Source organism: Ammospiza nelsoni, chromosome 9, assembly GCF_027579445.1.
Source record: "Ammospiza nelsoni isolate bAmmNel1 chromosome 9, bAmmNel1.pri, whole genome shotgun sequence".
In the NCBI taxonomy this organism is placed as follows: domain Eukaryota; kingdom Metazoa; phylum Chordata; class Aves; order Passeriformes; family Passerellidae; genus Ammospiza; species Ammospiza nelsoni.
Genome location: NC_080641.1, coordinates 29473104 through 29494466, shown reverse-complemented (window position 1 = coordinate 29494466; position 21363 = coordinate 29473104). Strand labels below are relative to the sequence as shown.

Sequence of the window (21363 nt, the reverse complement as noted above, 5' to 3'; positions counted from 1 at the left end):
TGCAGTGCTGTGTGATGGAGGTGGAATGAGGTCCCCACTTAAAATTTACTGAAGCATGGGACATGCTTGCTGTTACCTATTTCACAAATAGCCAAACTTCCCCTAAAGTATATTTTTAATCACTTTCATAGAAAATATCTGATCAAACAGATATTTTTCTCTGGGTTTTGCACTGTTGTGTGTTTCAGAAGCGCTATTTAAATTGAAGTTGTTAATTTCTGAGGGTTTGAAGAGTTGTCTGTAGCGCTGGGGTTTGCAGCTGTCAAAGCCTTGCTGAAGGACTGCAGCCAAATGCTCCCTCACAAAATATCCTTATCCAGTGACAGGGGCTGGCTGCTCAGAGATGGGTGACTGCTTGTTCTGCAAGCAATCTATAGCTTTACATCTTTTTTTCTTTTTTCATCCCTGAAACTTTTCACCCTTCATATTTTAAAATTAATACCAAGTCAACTGTGCCTGAAACTTCACTACTACACAGAGTTTTAATATTTGCTTCTTACACATGTTTTAGGGCAGGCCTATCCGACAGTGAAAAGGGAATGGGAGACACAAATTCTGTGCTAATCTTTTAAGGGAAACAAGATGACATGAGAATACATTGACAATATTAATGTGGATCTCCTGCCAGGCCTTATAGCCTGTCTTCTTCCAGATTTTGGAGATCTGCATTGCAGATCTGAGGGCCAGCCTCAGATCATAGAAAAATAGCTAGCAATAAGTGATTCCCAAATGAATTTTTGCTGTGTCTGCACATTATTCAGCTTTCTAAACTTCTATTACTTTTGACTGTAGGTCAGTTTTGATTTATCATTTCAACTATAGTTACTATGTGAATATAAAAAGAATAAGAAATTTTCCTCTTTGTTATTTCAGTGTGATCAAGAAAAGCTCCTTTTGACTGAAACTTTTTCACAAGTTAATTATATTCAAATATTCTGTGAGGTTGTATCTACTAACCCATAAACACAGTATTTGAGAAAAAAGATTAATATACCACGGTTTAAAATTTTGTATGCAGGACCAAGAAATTATTATAAGTAAATTTCTTTTTGTTTAGCACAGAGATTTTGGAAGCATTGGAAGTTCATGCTTGAACGCTTTTGTGTTTTTTCATTAAAAATTCCTTTTGCAGATGAAAGTAAATATTCAGTGTCTCAAAGTAAAGGGAGAAATTTGGTTCACTGTGGGATAATGAAAACTGAAAAACAATTATGTTGCTGCAATCAAGATCTCAGCTACAAATAACTAATTTCAGTTCTCTTCCACTGCTCTAAAATATACTGCTTATTGTTCTTAAAATATTTATATGTCTTTGAATTATTTACTGAGCAAAGGACGCTTGCACTCTTTTAACATAGAAGGAGATGGAAGATTATTTCGTGTCAACATAACAGAAGACAATAATAAATCCATAATGTAAATAGTATGCCTGGGGAAAGAGCTGTGTATTATTAGTGTGTGTGTGACTAGATTGCACCTGGGCTTTACTTATGGAAATACTTTTTCTAGCAGTGTGGAAACACTTGGTTTGAGTGAACAAAGTAATCAGGAAAAACTCTTCTGCAGTTGGTTTCTTTTAGAAAGATACTTGAGTAGTCACCTTGTACTAGTTTTAGATTTGATTGCTCAGAAGACTCGAGGATATGGAAACCAGCAAACAATGAATTAATTTCAATTTGTTTCCCATTTCTGTAGAGGTGGATTTGCAATATTAATGTGAGCAGTGTGAGTTCTGACCTTTTCTGTCACTGTGTTTGGGAAGGAGGCGTTAGGGAGAAATTCTTTCCTGTGAGAGCAGAGGCTGCCCAGAGAAGATACGGCTGTGCCATCCCTGCAAATGTTCCTGGCCAGGCTGGATGGGGCTCTGAGCGCCCTGGGATAGTGGCTGGTGATCCTGCCCATGGCAGGGGTTTGGGAATAGATGGTGTTTAAGATATCTTCCAACCCGGCCCATTCCAGTAACAGTGTCTTAGCTTTCCCATTACTGTCTGGCCATGGGCCCTTGTCTGCTCTATTTCAAGTATACTGGTAAAAAACCCACCCAACCAACAATTAAAAGCATCCCTGTAGGAAAAAAAAAAATTAGATGGAAGCAGGATATTTTTATGTTTTTCACTTAATGTGCCTAAAACATTTTTGCCTTTTCCATGTTTTTCCTTCCCTTGTTTCCTTCATGAAAACAGCACCCTGTGAATCTAACACTTTGTGTATAAAAAAAATTAGCTATATTTTAATGCAAAGCACAAGTATAATTCTGTACATCTTTCCAAAAAATGGGCAGTATCCAACATAGAATTTGACACTGTGGAACAGAGCAGGAGTCTTGCCAGCCAGCAGTCTCCGAGAGGTGGCAGTTTAAAATAATTCAAAGGTGCCCAAGAAATACATTTCCCACATGGCAGTTTCTTTCTAAGCCCCAGCAATTATGTCTGACTGTTAAAATTTTGAAATGTGGGCAAAAGGAAAAGAAAGGATAAATGATAAAAGAGGGAGGGGATAATGGCCACAAAAGTTCTCCTTGTGTTTTCTTCAGAAAGGCACATGAATGGAGCCTCAGAACGTTTCCTGCTGCCATTGAAACCAATTAGATTTTTTGCATTAACTTCAGTAAGAGCAGATGCAGGCCCCTGGAGATAAATATTTCTGTCAATATAGCAAAAAACCTGTTTCATTTCAGGTTGTAATGTAGACAGAAATATGATTTTGTCTTCTAATCTGGTGTAGGATTTATATAATTGAAGGAGAAAGGCACTTTAATCCTTGGGTTAAAATGATTATATTTTGTCTTCTAAAAAAAAAATCACACAGGAATTATTCTGTTATAAAACTATTGAGATTCTTTCCTGTACTAAAAGAACAATCATCTGATATTTGCAATTACTGATTTGTGTAGTCAAAGAGTCACTGAAGCATATTCTGTTGTTTCTATTTTAGGAGGAACAGATATTTTCATGATGCTGCCAAAAATTTTTCACTTTTTTTGGGGATCTAAAATTTGAAATGCAATAGACCTCTACTGCAATGCTTCATCATTCAAGTTGCCCTTTTAGATCAGTGAGAGTAAAGATCATTTCCAGGAATTAGAGTACAAGGCACAGATCTGTGAGAAAAGGTCTCTATAAGAATTGAGAAGTTTAGCAGTTTGGGGTTTTCTGCTCTGAAAACAGATGTTTTGAATTTCCAATATAGCTGAAGCTTTTTCATCAATAAATGCTACTTAGTTTTAGATGAAAATATGTTCTAGAAATATTTAGAATTGTGATTTTTGTTTGTTTGTTTCATTTTTCTGCCACTCCCCTGCATGGGAATCTAAACCATGCTTGAATTGTTGATTTATTTACTTTTAATGGTAAGCCATCAAACAGCTGATTATTCAAGTGTAAAAGTCTTCACATGGCAATGGAAGAATTCATTAGGGACTTGGAAGGTGTATATGGATAGTAATTTTTTCCTCTGGAGAAACAGTTGCCAATGTGAACATATAAATAAATTATTTTCCTGCTGAAATAAATCTGAAGTCTTAATTCTGTCTATTGACAATTTAATAGATTTGATTTTAGATATCCTCCTGATGATGTGATTTGTTAAATAATGAACATCCTTAACATCTGTGAAATTGAACAGAAAAGTCATCTGAAGGTGGCAGAAATCTAAACAATTTTTTTCCCTTTAAAAGAACAAATTGTGCTTGGTCGAGGTTTTGAAAAAATTATTTGTGAAAAAGTTCTTCTCAAATGGGTGCAAAACCAGAAAATATGAAAACAAGACCAAACCCACAGTATAATTATGCAAATATTTGTTTTGTAAAAATCCTGCTTTGTTTTCCTTATCAAAGACAATCCAGATTTTTTCCAAGGGGAAATAGGTAATATGCAGCAAACCTTGGAAATTTCTTGTAACTGTGGGCAGAAGGTAACACAATTCCCATTGGTTGTGTTTGCTTGCTAATAAATAACACCAGAGCAACTGATCAGCTTGCTAAAACAATTCCTTAAATTATAAAAATAACTGGAAACATTTGGCAGCTTTTTTGTTCAGCTGTCAGAGTTTCCAGGACCCAAAGAGGCTGCACCAAGACCTTTACCTAGAAACTGTCTCCAGAGGGGCTTGGGCTGGGAAGTCCAGGGAATACCACAGCACTGCTGACCTGGGAGCAACCAGGAGCTTAAAACCAGTCTTTGAGCTGGGAGGCACAGGCAAGAGTCCTCCAGGATTATGCCTGAGGTTTGCTGAATGTTTAGAAATTTCTGCAAAGTGTCTTTATTTCAATATTCAGCTAAAAACATGTCTGAGATTGTCTGAGCAGCTTTGTGTGCATGTATTCTGAGGTCTAAGAAGTGGGGACTTAGCACAGTGAACCCTCCAGCAAGATATTATTTTTATGAATTAAACTGGAATAAATCCATGCTGTGACCTCTTTGGACAGATGGGGCAAATACCTTAACACATGCAGGAGCAATTTCTATCATTCAAAGTTGATGGGACAAGTAGCCCACTCTAAAAACGTGTCCAGAGGATGCTGATGTACACACAGATAATCTGCCTTGTTTTGCTTGACAAATGAAAAACAGATAGCGTGAGTGTCTGCAGAATAAAATAGCAGATAAATTCAGTGTAGGTAAATGTCAGGTGGTGCACATGAGGAAAAAAAATTCCATACTGCCTAGATCTATGATGATGTTGTGTGATGTTATCCTCTACTGGGGTAAGATATTCCACTGACAGTAGCTAAGTCCCTGAGTCAGTTCACTGCTCAGTAATGGCTAGATAACAAATCAAATGTTAGAAATAATTAGAAAAATAATAATAAAAAAGAAATGAAGAATATAATTATTGTGAAAATTCATGATCTGCCTCCAACTAGACACTGAGAAGTTTTTGCCAGCCCTAAAGACCTCCCTCCTCCCCAGTCTCCAAAAGGTTGCAGTAGAACTGAGGAGGGCTCCATGAAAGGTCTAAAAGATAAGCAAAGAATGGAAGAGCTTCTGTATTAGGGATGATTAAATAAATGAGGATCTTTCAGTCTGGAAAAGAGAGGGCTGATGGAGACTGTGATAGCAGTCTATAAAATCATAAAGTGCTGATAAGGCTCAGTTGTTCACATTCTCATCACAGTATCTTGTCCAAGAGCCAGGGGAAATCAAATGAAGGTAGCAGGAGCCAGATTTAAAAGAAATAAAAAGACACAGATCTCATGTGTTGGCTAGGTGATCTTGCCAAAAGATTGATGGGTGCTAAAATTCTCTATTGGTCTAAGGGGAGAATGGTCAAGTTCATGGAGGAGGAATTCACTGAGGTTTAGCTGAACACATGGTTATTGTGTCTGGTTCAGGGAGTCCCTAAGTTGAGAATAAGTGAAATCTGAGTGAATATTTGGGGAAATAATGATTCATACTTTTCCTGCTTTTTATACTTTTCCCTACCTATCCACTTATGGCTGTTGTTGGAAATGTAATACAGTGCAAGAGGGGTTTCTGGGCTCAGTATGGCTGTTTTTATGTTCTCAATTGCTTTTCAAGTTTACCTGAATTTGAGGAATTGTGTACTCTGTGTGTGTTTGAAAATAAAAAACCAGGTCAGACTTGGAATCTGAAGTTTGAGTCTAAAATGAAATTTCTGACCTTGATTTGAACTTTTAAATCTGGATGGGAACAGAAACTCCCCAGTGGTAAATATATCATTATAATTAAATAAACACTGTGCCTGAAAGTGCAAAATACAGGAATATAACCCCAAACAACTCAACCCTGGTTTTCCTTTGCAGTTCCTACTTGTTTGCAGTGCTTTTTCAAGAACTCTATACAGAATGAAGTAAAGGGACAGAATTCTCTATACAGAATGAAGTAAAGCATTTAGTTCAAAATTATCCTGAAAATAAGTAGGAAAAATGCACTGTAGATTAATAATCCAGCAATTTATGCCAATAATCTGTCAAGTCTCCATCAATAGGTACATGCAAGCAAATAAATTTCACCATATCAGATGTGCCAGGTGCCTATAGGAGAATTTGATTGAAACTTTTGAATGGGCACTGCTCCCTTTAACTTTACTGCTTCCTGTTCTGGCACATTTATTTTAATTTTTTTATTGAAAAGCTTTAGGAGAAATGCATTATGAAATGCTTACAAAAGTAAATTCAGAAGTCAACTTTATTCTTATGAATTGACATGGACAAAAAGTCTGGGGGAGCAGAAATGTTGGTAATAATCTTTGTGGCATGTTTTATGAACTGGTTATGCTTGTTTTGTAATTGCGTTGTATGAAGTTCAGAAATGATTGTTGCAACCATTTGAGAACTTGAAAATTACAGTGAGGACTGTGTGACTGTTAAGCAATATATGTAACTGTGATCAGGAAAGTGAAAATTCCAAATAAATCTTTCCCAAAAGCTTCCCCAAAGCTGCTTTATTACTGAAACAAAGGATGTGGAAGGCACAGCATTTCTCTGTCATGGTCACCATGTGCAGTGCATTAGTGGCACACTGGGTGTAACCAGTGTGTGACAGCAGAGCTGGTCATGGAACCACAGAATTCCTGTTGAGCTCTTCCAGGAGTTTGCCCAGCTGGAGATTCCTGGTGTGGTTCTCAGCAGTAGCTGCAAGTGGTGTTTAGGGAGCTGGTCACGGCCCTTCTCTATCTGCCCATCTCTTCTGGTCACTAAATGCTTTTAAGCAGCATTTTAGAAATGAGTGCAGGGAGAGAGCTGTTTTTCTCTGCAAGTGAGTGCAATATATTCTGCAAGAATGATATGGGCTACAAAGAGGAGAAAGGGAAAATATGTGTGATCATGAATGGAGCTGGCTGTGAAACAACCTCTCCTAGCAACATAGCTTCCCTTTCTTAAGGCACCAGGCTCCAATTCATGGAACAACCATTGGCACTTGGCAGAATATCAGGGGCAGATACCACACAGACTGTCTGCTCCTGCTTGGCCACTCGGGTGAGACCAGGCTCTCTGATAAGACAGACCTGTGTGGGAGCCTTCATACTAAATCTGGGAGTGTTTTGTGGAGGAAAAGGTGGCACAGTCTACAGTTCATGTTGCAGGTTTTTGTAGAAACTGCTATGCCAGGAAATACAACTATAAATATTTCCAGCGCCTTTAATCCACAGCCTGCTACTTATTTCTCTATTATCCTATGATGCTGGATGATCATAAGGTAAAGAATCACTATATAATCCTATTATATCCACACTCTCTTTCAACATTCACTGCTTTAGACAATTGTGTAATTACTTTTCATTCATTTCCACCACTTATTATGGAAACCTTTTCTTTCTACATCCTTGAAGCATTGCATCCCATAGGTATGATGGGATATCTTGTGCTAAGAATAATTTTCCCCTGTAAAGCTTTTGAAGCATTATAGAATCTCATTTTTTCTAATCAGCACTCTAGCTTTCTTGTGGGCTAAAATTAGGCTTCCTGTCTCTGGCATGCGAGGCGTCAGCGTGTGTGACCTTCAAGCTGCCATCCGGCCTTGAAGTGCAATTTTTGCATCGGGAAATCTAGAGGCAGCAGCTTTACCCTTTTTTGCAGCAGCAGCAAGATCATCAGAAACAGTCAACTGAGCAGCAAGAGGAGGGATATCACTCCCGGGAAGGGAAGCCATGTTACGGTGATGCACAGAGAGCTCTCTCCAGAGCTGAGGCGCCGGCGGAAAACGGGGCTGATCCTGCACCGCTCTGTGCCTCCCTGCAAGGTGACCAGCCCCGAGGGTTTGCATGAATATTAATGGCTGAGCTATAGAATGATGAAGAATCAATACTTTAATCTGCATAAGGATAATGTGTGTTCCTTATGCGTTGTAAAGCTGCCGCACCACAGCGTCTGAATTTCGCTCGTACGCCGAACTCATCTGCAGGCTCTCTCTCCTTCTGAATTATGCATACATTCCATAGCCTGTTGCCTACAACAGATTTATGACAATCTCATTGCACCTATGCAAATCTTTTTTGGTTTTAAGCATCGAGCACTTAATGTCTTTACTGAGGGAGAAAAAATCATTGCGCAGGAGTGAATGCAAAAAGGTTTTATTGCTCACGGTGTGTGCTGCTCTTCCTAACTTTAGTATTAGCTCCACATTGTATCTGGTCAGTTAAATGACCATTTTTGCCATGCTCTCAGCACTTTGTTCACTGCAGCTACAGCACAATATTCTTTGTCCTCTTTTTCTCTCACGTACTGCGCACAGCAGCTGATAATAACAGAACCAAAGTTACAGCTTGGAAATCACCGTTTTAGGTGATTTTAATTATGATGGATGAAGGAGAAAAATGGCAAAAACATGCTTTCAGTAGTACTGAGCAAATATGACATGGAACTGATACACAGAGCTTATATTACAGATCTGTCAAATTACCCAAGGATAATTTGGGTGGCTGGCGGATTCCCAGCTCATCAGTTCAGTAGCGCAGGCAACACATGCTGGTTAGTTTACTTGGGCTTGACATATAAATTTCTGACCATCACCAGAGCAGCTTCAATTGATAATGGACATCTAATTCAAAAATAGGTGTGTTCCCCTTTAAACGGTAGCTGTCACATCACATCACGTCACCTCACATATGTCACGTCATGTCCCATTAAATCACATTATATGCTGGCATGATGCAAGATAGCATGATGAGGGGCTAATGGAACGTGACAGCTAATACCTGCTAACAATTTGAGTGGAGGGTATCAGGTCTGAAGGGGTGCCAGACTTCAGCTGGGTGTTTGTGAGACAGAGTACAGTCTTTGCCCAAAGATCGAGCTTTTCCTCCAAGGGTAACTTCAGCAGATGCCCAGCTCCAAATTTAAAACCAGTAGTCGTGTATCTTGTTTATTTATATAGTGACTTGTGACACCTTAAGGGACATGCTATTTGACATACATGGCTTTAATTTCTCAGCTCCTGGCTGATTTTAGGTGCCAAAGTACCGTGGGGATTTGCCTAATATGAAAAATCAATTTATGAATTGGATGAAGCTCTGCTTAATGCAAGAAAGTTCAGCTGAGTGATCTACTGGAAAACACTCAATAATTAGCAAAATCTGTGATACTGTTTTAATGATGGGGTTAAGTTTCCACACGGTGTTTGTACAGCCCCCTCTGGGATCTCCACAGGTTAAATTACAGTATATGCAAGAGTGAGTTATGACTTGAGTAAAGGCAACAGGGAAAGCACAGTATGTGCAGCTTCCATTTTTCATTGCTTGCACTACATTTGCAGCAATGTCAGTAACACAGACCTTGGGGAATCGGAGTCATTGCCAAATCACAGGGGAAATTTCTCATGTAGCTCTTCCCAAATATTGATTGTTAGGCAATCTTTGAAACCTGCTATGTAAAGAATTTTTTTGCTTGTAGACTGCAGGGATGCTAAGGTTTCTAAGCTAAACATAAAGCGAGATAAAAAGTCTCCTAATTGGGGAGGTTTTGCCTCAGGATTTTTGTTGTTGCTTTTTCCACTAAGTCTCATTAAAACCCTGAATAATTCCTGTGTCCTGTGTTATCTATTTAAAGAACTGATTGAGTTGTGGGGTGGCTTTCTCTCCAGTACATTCTCTTTGAATCTTAATTTAATGGGAAAAGAAGACCAGTCCTTTTCTGGAATTGCTATGGCATAATCATTTACACTGTAGTTTTTAAATCTGGAAAAGTCTGCATCAATCACACACGTAGAGTAGCGGCTGGGATAACTGTTTCAGGCTGCTTAATTATTATGAAACATTAGGATTGTGTGTCTGTTTATAATCCTTCTGATAGCCTTTTATTCCCTGCACCTTATCTGTCATATCCTCCACTTCATGGAGTGCATCAGTCTCTCAACAGGTAAGTCCTTCTGAATGCTCTTAAATCCTGGTGTCCTTGGGACTTTAGGAACAGTTAGAGTGGCCGTTATACTGAGAATAACCATTTTTCAACTAATTAAATTAATTATGATAACTCTCAAAATGTCAAGACTTCAGCTTTCTGGAGTCGCTCATGGGAGATGCTAAATTGACAGTGATCATTAATTATAGATTTTCACCTCTTGCTGGGGTTTACTCTAATGGGGTCTGTTCAAGATTACCTTTGCAGAGTTACTTGGATCTGCAGCATGTGCAGGGAGCAGCAGGACCAGCTTCTTGCTGGAGGGTAGAAGTGTTTCAGTCTGTATGTGAAATTTCAGAGACACTATTGGTGTGTTCTCTTCCTTGTTGGCTGTGTAGGATTAGGCTCACAGTTTGCTGATTTTAGATTTACTGAAGTCTTGTCTTTCTTAAAGTCAATGTGACTCAGAGGGACAGTGTGAGGAGGGGTAATTCAGGTGCTGCCTGGGCACAGGGTGAGAATGGCATGGATGTTTTAGGAAATTGGTATGCCAGAAACCAAGCCTTCCTTCCTGTATCTTTGAAAAGATGGGCATCAGTGCAGGGGCTACCTTGCTGCTCTATTCAGATGGGTAAACTCCACTTCAGCCTCTGGATCTTGTGTTTCCATTTGACTTACCCTCCCTGGCAGCTGGAGCCAGCCAAGATAAAATTCCAGGTGCAGTGGCTGGGATGGAGTTTGGGCCACCTGCAGAGAGCACCAGATGTAGGTGCCTGAGAAGGCTGAGTATTTTTGGTGAAACCTGTTCACCTCTCACCTTTTGGTGACCTGCCAAGGTCTGTGCACTGCACAAGGTTTGGACTGGACACTTTATCAGTAGTTCATCACTTCAGAGGTTTCTCTTCTATTGAGCATGGCTTCTCTAATTTGTTAATGTAATGCAGTTATTTATTTATTTTCATTTTTAATTTGTTGTGTTCGTAGAGACTGTGGTTTGTGGATGCATCAGATAACTGAAAATATGTTATCACAGCTGTTGTGTTACAGCATAAACAAAGAATGAGAGAATAGTGACTCGTTATTTTTAATATATAATAATTTTTAATATATTGGATTTAAAATATTTGATTAACATAAATACTGATAAATTCTTTCCAGGCTGCAATGCAGATGTGGGGGATGTATAATATTTGAGTTTACCAGTGGAAATACTGACATACTGTTCTGGTTTATATCACCAGCTATATTTTATCTGTCCAGTCCCTGGTACATATTTTTTCTTAGTCACCACAACTCTACGAAAGCTTGCCATCCCTCATCTCCACTCTTATCTGCTACTGTACAACTAAATCCTGCTCCTTGCTATGAATCAGATTTGTCTGGCCCATCACCCTTCACTGCAGACACTGAAACAACTGGTTTAGGATTGTCATTTCACTTCTGGCTTTTGTGTTTTTCCTATTTGAAGGGACTTCTTCTCCCTGATCTGTACATTCTAATTCTGCTATTAAAATAAGGGGAGTCATCTGAATTTGTTATTATCTTTCAATCCTTACCAAGCCCTCCATAATTCATTGCTGGTTTTTCTTATTCTACAAATGAGTTTACATTGAATATAGATGAAGGCACAAGATATACATTAATATATGGAACTTAAACACTGAATGAGTAATTTTTAGGGAGCTATTTCTATTATATGGTGATTTAAAGACTTGTAGGTCATTTACCAGGCAAATCCTCCTGCCCCTGGCACTCATGCAAAATAATAATGCAGAATAATTATCTTAATTTCAGTGGCATTACAGTAGTCTGTTGGTAAGGAGAGCTGAAGTTGGCCTGCTGAATCATTTTAATTGAATTGTTTTATGGATATTTTTGTCTGCCTGAAAGTCAGCAGTCTGTGAGAGGGAGAGGCCCCATTTCCCCTCTTACCTGGCTTCCCTATGGCGTGTGGTTTGTTATTTTGTCTTACTGGTTTAGCTTGGGGTCCAGTTCAAAAAGGAGGGTTGTGGTTTTTTTTTGTGTCAGTCTCTATGTTGAGAAAAGTACTCAGAAAGTGCGGATTTGGGGCCAAAAGGCCTTTTTCTGTTCTGATGCAAATTCATGTTCTCCATCTAAATGACGGCGGGTCCTACGGCGATAACTGCGTGCGAAGGATGGCAGGAGCAGTGGGGTGCTGAGCAATGCCAAGGCTGCCGGTGGTAAAAGCCCCGGGTGATGGGGATTTGTGCAGCATGTGAGGGTTTTGTTTCTGCACTCATGCCAGTGATCCCCAGGAGCTCAGGTGATTTTGCTATGGCTGGCTACAACAGCAAAATCAAAATTTTTAGCAAGAGAGCGGGATATTTAAGCTGCGCTGTCATTTTAACTACTTTTGTACTTCAGTTTTAAACCACAAAATATTGGTGTTTTCTTTCATAGTTTGCTACACTGTAGTTTGTGATGGTTTTTTTTTCCCTACTTCAGATATGTAAGGTCATAAATGAGTTAAAAAACCATTGTTCTAAAATTGAAGGGATTGATGTGTCTGGTCAGCAACTTAGGGGGTTCTGTTCCAGCAGCATCAGTGTGATATCAGGTTTATCATGAAGTGTATCATTTCATCATAAAGGACCTAATTCCTAAGTGTGAAACAGCTTCCAGTATTGGTTTCAATTTACTCTACAAAAGCATTTTCAGAGTTGGCTGAAGGCTCAGTAAGAGGGGGGAAATAACCCCACAATGATGCATCAAATTACAGCATAATTAACTGAAAAAGGAGTTGTGCAATGTGCTTTGTATTTTATACATCTTCCAGCAGTGCCACTGGTTTTAACTATGAAAAACGTCAACATAAGTACAATTATTTTTCCCTTAAAACAAGGCTTTTATTTGAACAGCATTAACAAATGTACGTGATCTATGAGTATCCTAGAACTTCAGGTTTTTTTGAGTAAATTCCCCACAGAATGCATAAGGATTTGTGTTTTGACATCTTGACAGAAAGAATCATTATTTATTTTACTTCCAAAAACTGGCGGTTCTGCATTTTCTACATGTCCCAGGCAGTGCCGCTATCTTGCTTGTCCCCTACCCCGAGGAGATGTTTGCCATCACTGCATTGAGAGCAAGGAGTGTCCTCCACCACTCTTGGTGGGTGTGACAAGGGACCAACTGGGAATAGTGGTTCTATCAAAGGACTAACTGGGAGCTGTGGTTCCACCTGCTCTGGAGCTCTGGGTTCAGAGAGCCCCCAGCTTTGCCCATGTAGCCCAAGGTGGGGAAGTTGCACTTCTCCAGTCAGGAGGAACAGCTCCTGTCTTAATTCTGCTTCTCCTTACAGAATGCAGTGAAGCTGCTCTGGAAAAATATGGGAACAAGGGAATACAGCCCAAATGAGTGCCTGTGATGAGCCCATGCACTGATTTTCTGATTGCCCTTTCTGCAGAGTGTGCAGTTAGTCAGCAGGCCACGTATTGAGCGCTGAAGAGAAAGCAAAGTATGGAGCAGCTGCACATCAATAACTGTGGCCTGCCTTTTGTTTCCTCAATGTTGCTTGAATTCCATGGGAAGTACAGGCAATGAAGATTTCTCTATGCAATGAAAAATTCATTATTTTGCATATGCAGGAAGGGTATAGGTCAAGATTTAAAAATTAATCTAGTTAATTTTGCAGACTAGCTGCTATTTTGACATGCCCTTTATTTTTCTACCCATTGTGCTTGTCCATGCTTTCCCATGTGCTATGTATGGTACAAGTGCTGACCAGAATGTTACTGGGCATCTGTGCAAAACTGCAGACACTTAAACACAGCTGCTGGACTTTTTCCAATTTCTATTGTTGGTCACATGCAGAGAATGACAGTAGGAGGCAGGGCACCTCATGCAATCTTGTGTTGATTGACACATTTGTGCATTAAAATTTGTCTTTAAAAGACAAAAAATTTCTCTTTAAATGCTGAAGTTCTGTTGACTGGAACAGAATCATCCTAGAATTATGTATCTGTAGTCACAAACAAGAACATCCTGAAAATTAGTGATTTATTCCTGTGCTCCTTTTTTATGTTTCAGCTGTAACACTCTGGCTGTGATGCTAATTCTTGTACACGTGTCACGGTGCAACATGGAATTGCTGTAACATGTTCTGTCAGTTTAAGTTGTTTAAATTAGCTGGTAGTAGTGACTGCACAGTCAGCTGATCCCAGAAAAACTGAAAGTATAAACACAGTCAAGTTTAAGAACATTTCTTACGTTGCCTACTTGGCAATATAGTGCAGTATATATATGAACATGTGTTCTTCCATGCACGAAACTTGTAAGAAGAAGTGATTAAAAATCCAAGTTTATAATGAGAGTTGAGAACTGCTCCTCTATGGGGCATGTCAAGGAAATGGTCTGCTTCTAGAATGAAGTACACAAAAAGTATGTCTGGAGAGGAATTCTTGGCAATTCTGCTGCCACCTCTTGATCGTATCCTGTAGTTACAAGTAGTGGTTGAACATTTCATCCAAAATACCAAAGCTAAAAAAGGTGTAGATATATATACATCTAGAGAAGAAAGATTATTTAATGTATTGATGCTATAATTTTAGCTGAGCAGGTGGCCATCTTAGGCTCTGCAGTTGATGTATGGTTTTCCTAAGCAGTTTTGTTCAAACTGTGTAGTAACTTATTCATTTAAAATGAGAGGAATGATAAAAATGATAAATAACTAATGAATTTCAGCTGCGTTCTATTAATTTTCTCAGCTTATCAGGTCTTTAATGCAATGCATTTTTATTAAATGCTGCTTAAATCAGGGCTGCTGACCTTCTGTGTCATTAAAATGACCTGGCTGTCTTGCTCTCTGCTCCTCCTATCCAAGGGGTTGCTTGGAGATTCCCCAAGTGTCTGCAGGTCATCTCTTGGGACTGAAATGTCAGCATCTCCTCTGGATGTGGGCATCTTATGAATGCCTCCTGTATCAAGGTGGCATGTGTGTGTCAGGCTGTGTGATGGGGGTTCCTTTCTGGCTGAACGCACCTCCTGGTAGGGGAGTAAAGTCTCATTTTTGAGCAGATGTCATGCACTTCCAAGCATATGATAGTGTGTGGTACTCATATGCTGTGCTGCAGCTTTAGATAGCTCACCCACACCAGACATTTGAGCAGGGGCCTGCTTGGTTTGTGAGAGCATCCTGTGAGGGTGGTGCCCACTGCAGTGTGGGTTGGTTTTTTGGGTTTTTCAGGCATCTAAATAACAGATTCTGGGCTTGAACTGGGGTGGAAAGTATGATTGCCAGGTCTTGTGCTCATTCCTTGGTTAATCTTCAGTATCTTCCTAAATTTCCAATCCATAAAGCATAGCCTGCTGTGCCAAAAATATGTTTTAGAATTAGTTCTTCAGGGACCAAATAGTCTAATGCTATGCTGTGGCAGCCACATAAATAGCTATAATAAAAAAAAATTACTTTAAAAATGTTGGTTCTAAGAATAACCTGAATATTTGGATCTGTTGCCAGTAGGGAGGTATTAAATTATTATATTATGAAGATAATTTTGTAACAAATGAACAATCTTCTTCACAGTGAAATTTCTTGTTATGAGAATATGAATCTATGCTTTACTGGCATAAATCACAGGCCAAACTTGCTGCTGCCATGTTATTATTGTCAGGATAACTTGCTGTTATCCTGACAATACAGATGTTTAAAGTTGCTAGAGAGCTACTATGTATTTTTCAAGTTTACATTTCTGTAGGATTGAATCGGTGAAGGGGTTAACTTTGAGATTTTTGATTTCCTTGGTCTTAATTATTGTTTGGAGGGGAGGGTGGCTGGGAGGCCCAGCTGGTTCAGAGCAGCGTGGTTGCAGGAAAGGGGGACAATGCTTGAGTCAATGACCCACAGTTGGGATGTTTGTTGGCATGTCAACTGGCAGAAATGAATATTTTCCAATTCCTGCTAAGAATGGGAAGTAAGAACCTTAGAGTGCTGGAATCTATTGGTCAGGAGTGATCAGCGAGAGCCATGACTTTATGGGAAAATCATTTGAGAGGGAAGCCAAGGTCCCTATGGAGGCAGGCCAGCTCTGGAACATTGCAGCATCAGGGACACTGGAGTGGTTGTACAGAGCCCAAAATTCCTCACTGTGGCCAGCATTATGGATAAGGAGTCTTATTATTAACAAACATTAAACTCTTGTCAAAGCCAAGGGCTGGAAGCAGGGGTGAAATGCAGGGAGAGAGTTCTAGAACAAGTTGGAGCAATCTGAGAACAAGAGCTGGAATCTGGTTGAGGTGGCCTTTTGTTTTCAGGGCAAATTTTTCCACAGTACATGAGAAACCAGGTTTGTAATTTGCAATAATGTCTGATGCACCTGACTGGTAATAGTCCAAGCAAAAACATAATGCACAGAAGTGCTCAATTATTTCATAAGACTGCCTTGTGAACAGATTTTGCTCATTTGCAGTTGAGTTGTTTGTGCTTCTGTTTATCTCAGATACCCATTACACTTCCATTTATAGTGTGACAGTGTTTGGCTATATCTGATTCTCACCAACTCAAGGCAATTAAAACTCCTGGCCCAGTGTCACTTGTCTCAAAACATGCTCAAGCATAGTAAGATTACTACAGCTTTCCTCCAAGACTGAAATGTGTGCATTTAATAGCTTCAGCATCAGTATGGAATAGGCTGATTAATAAAAACGTTGGGTAAGTGGGATTGTTGGAAACCAGATGAAAAATTAACTGTGGTGTTATCACCTTTGTGCGATGACACCTGCGTGGAGTGAAACAACACAGAGCTCATTATGGCAGAGTGTTGACCAAGTGATGTATGTGCACCAATTTCACCACAAAATATTCCCCCCTGGTAGCTGTCCCCTATAAAAGACCAAACACCTAAAAAGACAGCAAACTGCTAAAATTCATAGCTACCAGCTACTAGTCTGTAAATGCACAGAGATTTGTTGTTTATCACAGAGGGAAGGCGAGTTGGAATGTGAGTGATGAAGCTGAGACACAAATGTATAGAGCTTGGATTTTTTTTTTTTTAATTTTTATTGAAGAATAGTGTTTCTCTATGTGAGAAATGAATTACACAGCCCAGAAATGTTGGCTGCTTCAAGGTGAAGTAGGTCAGCTGGGAGAAACCCTGATCATGAGCAAATCTGCCCACTCTGGGGAGGCACCTATTACTGCATCCTTCTGTACTTTTTTTTTCATGTCTTATGTCCTTCTGACCATTTCCTGTTATTGACCCTTTTCTCACACTCTAATTTTGTTGTGGCAGGGCTGAAGAGCTCAAATCAGTTGTGAGGGGGAGAGGGAACAGGCTGGTGGAGTCACTGAAGTGTTCAAAAATGAGCAGAAGTGGTACTTTGCAATACGGTTTAGTGGGCTCAGTGGTGTTTTCTCGAAGGCTGGACTTGATGATCTTGGAGGTCTTTTGCATCTTTAGTGGCTCCATGATGCTGTCACAGTGTGCCTGGGCCCTCTGATAGAGCAGAACTGTGCATTGCCAGCAGGGTAATGGCATCCCCAAAATTTTGTCTGCAGCAGTTGAATTGAGTAGTGTTCTGTAATCTCCAGAAGAACATGCAAAGCAAGGTTTGTCTTATCTGCTTCAAAATGACAGCTGCCAGCACACAAGAAACAAACAGTGTTATTCATTAGGTGTAGTAGTGGTGAACCTTGTTGTTATCTGGTGCCAAATATATTTTGCTTTTTAACTGATTATCGTTGGTGCTGGCCCAATTTGGCACCTACTACAAATTCTTTCCTATTGCTAGGAAAGGTAAAAGTCAATAACTTGGAAGTGTGACATAAGTGTTGACATCTCCTAATTTTATAGCCACAACTATGAATAAATTGTACTTTTCAGAATATTTCCTTGAAGCACCTGTTCAGCAAAACCTGCAGGAATATGGTTAACTTTATCAATTTCAATGTGATTTGGGTGCTTGTGTGTTCAGTTGTTCAGAGTTGGATTGAATGGGGTTGTGTCTTTTGTTATGGAGGCTCAATGTAGCCAAACACCCATGTGGGCAAAGAGCAAGTGCCTGACCTGGGCTTGCACTTCTTTAACAGCTGCCCAAAATTAATGATTTGGGACATTCCAGCCTCCAGCATTTGATACAAATTTCAGATACCAGTGAGAACAGACTGGACTGATGACAAAAAAGCCTGGCCGAAAATTGTCTGGCTTAAATGGAACAATCAGAACTCTTATTGGTGGCAAAGATTCTGGTTTTGTCTAATGGGTAAATGTGTCCAGTAAAATATCTCATTATGGTAGTTCTCACTTGCAACCTTTCATCCTTTCAATAGATGAAGATCAACTAGACAGAGGGGTAAATGCCTGAACAAAATTTTTACTTTCTTTGGAACATTTTTCCCTCCAGATTTGTATTTAATACCAAAATCTTCCTCCTTGTTATTTAATATTATTACATATAATTTGGGTTTTTTCTGCAGCCAATTTTTTGCCCCACCTGTCTTTATGGACTAACACCAGGCATGTTTTTCCCACATGTTCATTAATGAAAGGTCTCAGAGAGCCCTCACATTCAAATAATTCAGTTCAGTAGATGATGACTCAGATGTATAAACAACTTGTTTCTTTTCTCACAGTTACCCAGCTGCCAGGCCATAATAGGATTATTCTCTTGGATGTTTCATCTGAGCTTACACCCCACTCTGGCAAAGCAGTCATATCATTTACACTGTACTAAATTTCTGAGAATGCAGTTGCTACATGAGTCATTATAAACTGAAACTCTTGCTTCAGGACATCTATCACTGTTGCCATATCTTTTTTTTGGGGATGTGAGTGTGTGTGTGTGATCCAGTGAGGCAATATGTCAGCTGCTTCAGATGATGAAACCACCTCAAGGTTAAGGCTGAGCTTTTGATTCCTTTTTTTCAGCATGGAATTTCTTTTTATTATGAAGTATTAGCAAAGGCTCGGAGCGAAAGTCTCCTCTGACTGCATTGTTGTTGAGAGCAGGGCAGCACAGCCCGGGTCACATCCGATGTTCCCAATCACATCTGTCACACTTGTCATCAGTCACCTCCACCAGCTCCTTCTCAGAAGGAATAATGAAGTCTGCAATCCTGAGACATCTTTCTCAACTCGGGGAAGAGTGGAGAGGAGCCTCTCTCCCCGCTTTGTCACCCTCTAAGAAAGTTCTCCCAGATTCAGCACTGCTCTGCCTGCCTGCTCCATTACCGAGCAAGCAGGAGGTCTCAGCTGCATTCTGCAAATTGCATGCTCATTCCCAAGGGCCCAGTGTTCTCTTACAAAGTTTCATTTCCAAGTGCCAAAGACAAAAGTGGGTATTCTGAGGCGACTGTGCCCCAAAGCCCACTGGCTAATTAGGCAGTGCAGACACTTGTAATGGAAGCTGCCTCTCCAATATCCCCGAGCAGAGTAATGTGATTCTGCTGAAGCTTTGAGTTGTTGCTTTTTTGGGAGGAGATCAGATATTCTTGCTGGATGAGATATGATCAAAATATTTTGTTTCTCTTACTCCAGTAATCTAATTCTTGAAATGTAATGTGAACCCTTTTTGTGGAGTATCACATCCAAATTGGCATAATCTGTCTGAATAGAAGCTACCAGCTATTTCACAAAAAGCACAAAGAACTTATGATTCCACTTTTATTGATTAGAGAGATAAATATCTACTTTTACATGCTCTTGGAAATTTTGTTTGAATTGTATCCTTGGCAAGCCAGCATTGTGTTTTTACCAAGTTTAACTACTCATTAACCCACAGAGAAATGCAGAGGTACTTGGACATTATTCTCAAAAGTCCCTGTAAATTTTCACATATAATAAGGGCCAGAGATCTGTGATTTCTGTATGGTTTGTATGGTGCTTGTATATGAAAAAAATTAAAATAAATTAAGTCCTGGATTCTAATTTTCTGTTGTAGGTTACATGAAGAATATATTTAGATAAAGAACTATAAGAGAAAAAGATGAAATATTTTAATACTCTGTTATCCCTGGGAACAGCAGTGAAGTGTCCCCTGGTTTAGGCAAAGCAGAAAGCCAGTGCAGGGAACAATCCCCCACAAGGCTGTGCCTTACAAAGCCTGGCTCAATACAGAGGGATGGGTTTTCCTGGGCATGGCTTGAGGTGATCTGTGAACTGGAAAAGGAGCATACCTTCTGCTTAACACAAAGAATTAGCACTGGCTGTAGGTGATGGAGAACATCTCAGTCTCTAAAAGGAGCTAACTGGAACCCGATGTATCCCAGATTTATTGCACATGATTTTGGTATTGTGGTATTAACAAGTGAATTATCATTGCTGTGCTGATGGAAGTGTGTGAGCAGTCAACATCACTGATGAGCTGCATTTTCAGGACACAAATTCATGCCTGAAATAAAAATTGGCACCCATAGAGTTGGATACTTGAAATTATATTGGGCTCCAGCATCATTTGCAGTTTCCTCACAGCAAGCAGTGGATAAAACCAGGATTACCTATATCTTGGCAAAAGATGAAATCCTGACCAGCTGCATCTCCATTTGCAGGGGTGACTTCTGAACAAGGAATGATTGGAAAAACCAGCAGCTCCTAGGGCTGGCCACGTGGCCGAAATAGCTGTGGGAGGAGTGTGTGTGGATGGGTCACACAGGTGTGAGAGCACATCCTCCAGGTGTCAGCACGCACTCCAGGTGCACCATATGCCCACTGTAGGTGCTCAGCCAAGAGTGCTGGCACAGCTCTGAGAGGAGCACGGGCGCATGGGGAGGGTTCGTGTGTAGGTTGTAGAGGGAGCCACAGCCAGCAGCTCCTGCTGCTCGTGTGCATGTCACCTGTGAGGAGCCACTGAAGGGGACGTGTACCCCAGCCAGAAGGTGTGGATGCCTCTGTGCAGCAAATTGGTTTGACCTCACCCTTGCTGCTGGCTGACCAGCTCCAATGCAGGGGTTTGAGCGCTGGTCAGGCATCCTGGGCGGATTTCCTTTCCTATTTTTGGGTCATTTTGTGTTTTATTAAAACAAAACCTTAAACAAAACCAGCTCCTGCCCCTTCTGAAGCAGTACAAGTATGCCCTGCAAGGAAGTATGTTTTAAGCGAAACTCAGTATTTCTTCCTCATAAGTGTCAAGGTTTAGCCCCAACAACTAAGAACCACCCAGCTGCTTGTTCATATTCCCCTGTGGGATGGGGAAGAGAATTGGAAAGATGAAGTAAGAAAACTTGTGGGTTGAGGCAAGAACAGTTTAATAATTTAAATAATAATTATATCATTGATATACCAAAAATAAAATATAAAAAGCAGAGAAGCCTAAAAGTCCTTGACAAGTGTAAATACTGCTCAGCGACAACTGAAACATGAGTGTTTGCATTATTTTCTTACCCTAAATCCAAACCACAGCACTATAGAAGCTACTAGGAATAAAATTAACTCTATCTCACCCAAACCCAGCACAAACACTAATGATTGTTGCTGTAATTAAGAAAGTGGTATAGACTGTTGTTGTACAATAGCAATCTCCTGCTGCTGCATAAGTGTTGAAGAATTTATTTTCCAAGCAGGAGACATTGATCCTGTGGCAGTGTTTTGTTGCCTTAACATTGTTTAAAT

The 21363-nt window shown here is 40.0% G+C and overlaps 1 protein-coding gene across 1 annotated transcript in view; it reads left to right on the top strand.

Moving 5' to 3' along the window:
- The window catches only part of LOC132077052 (BEN domain-containing protein 5-like), a 554717-nt gene that overhangs the window by 275117 nt on the left and 258237 nt on the right, over window positions 1–21363 (top strand). The gene's annotated exons all lie outside the window — the stretch shown is intronic.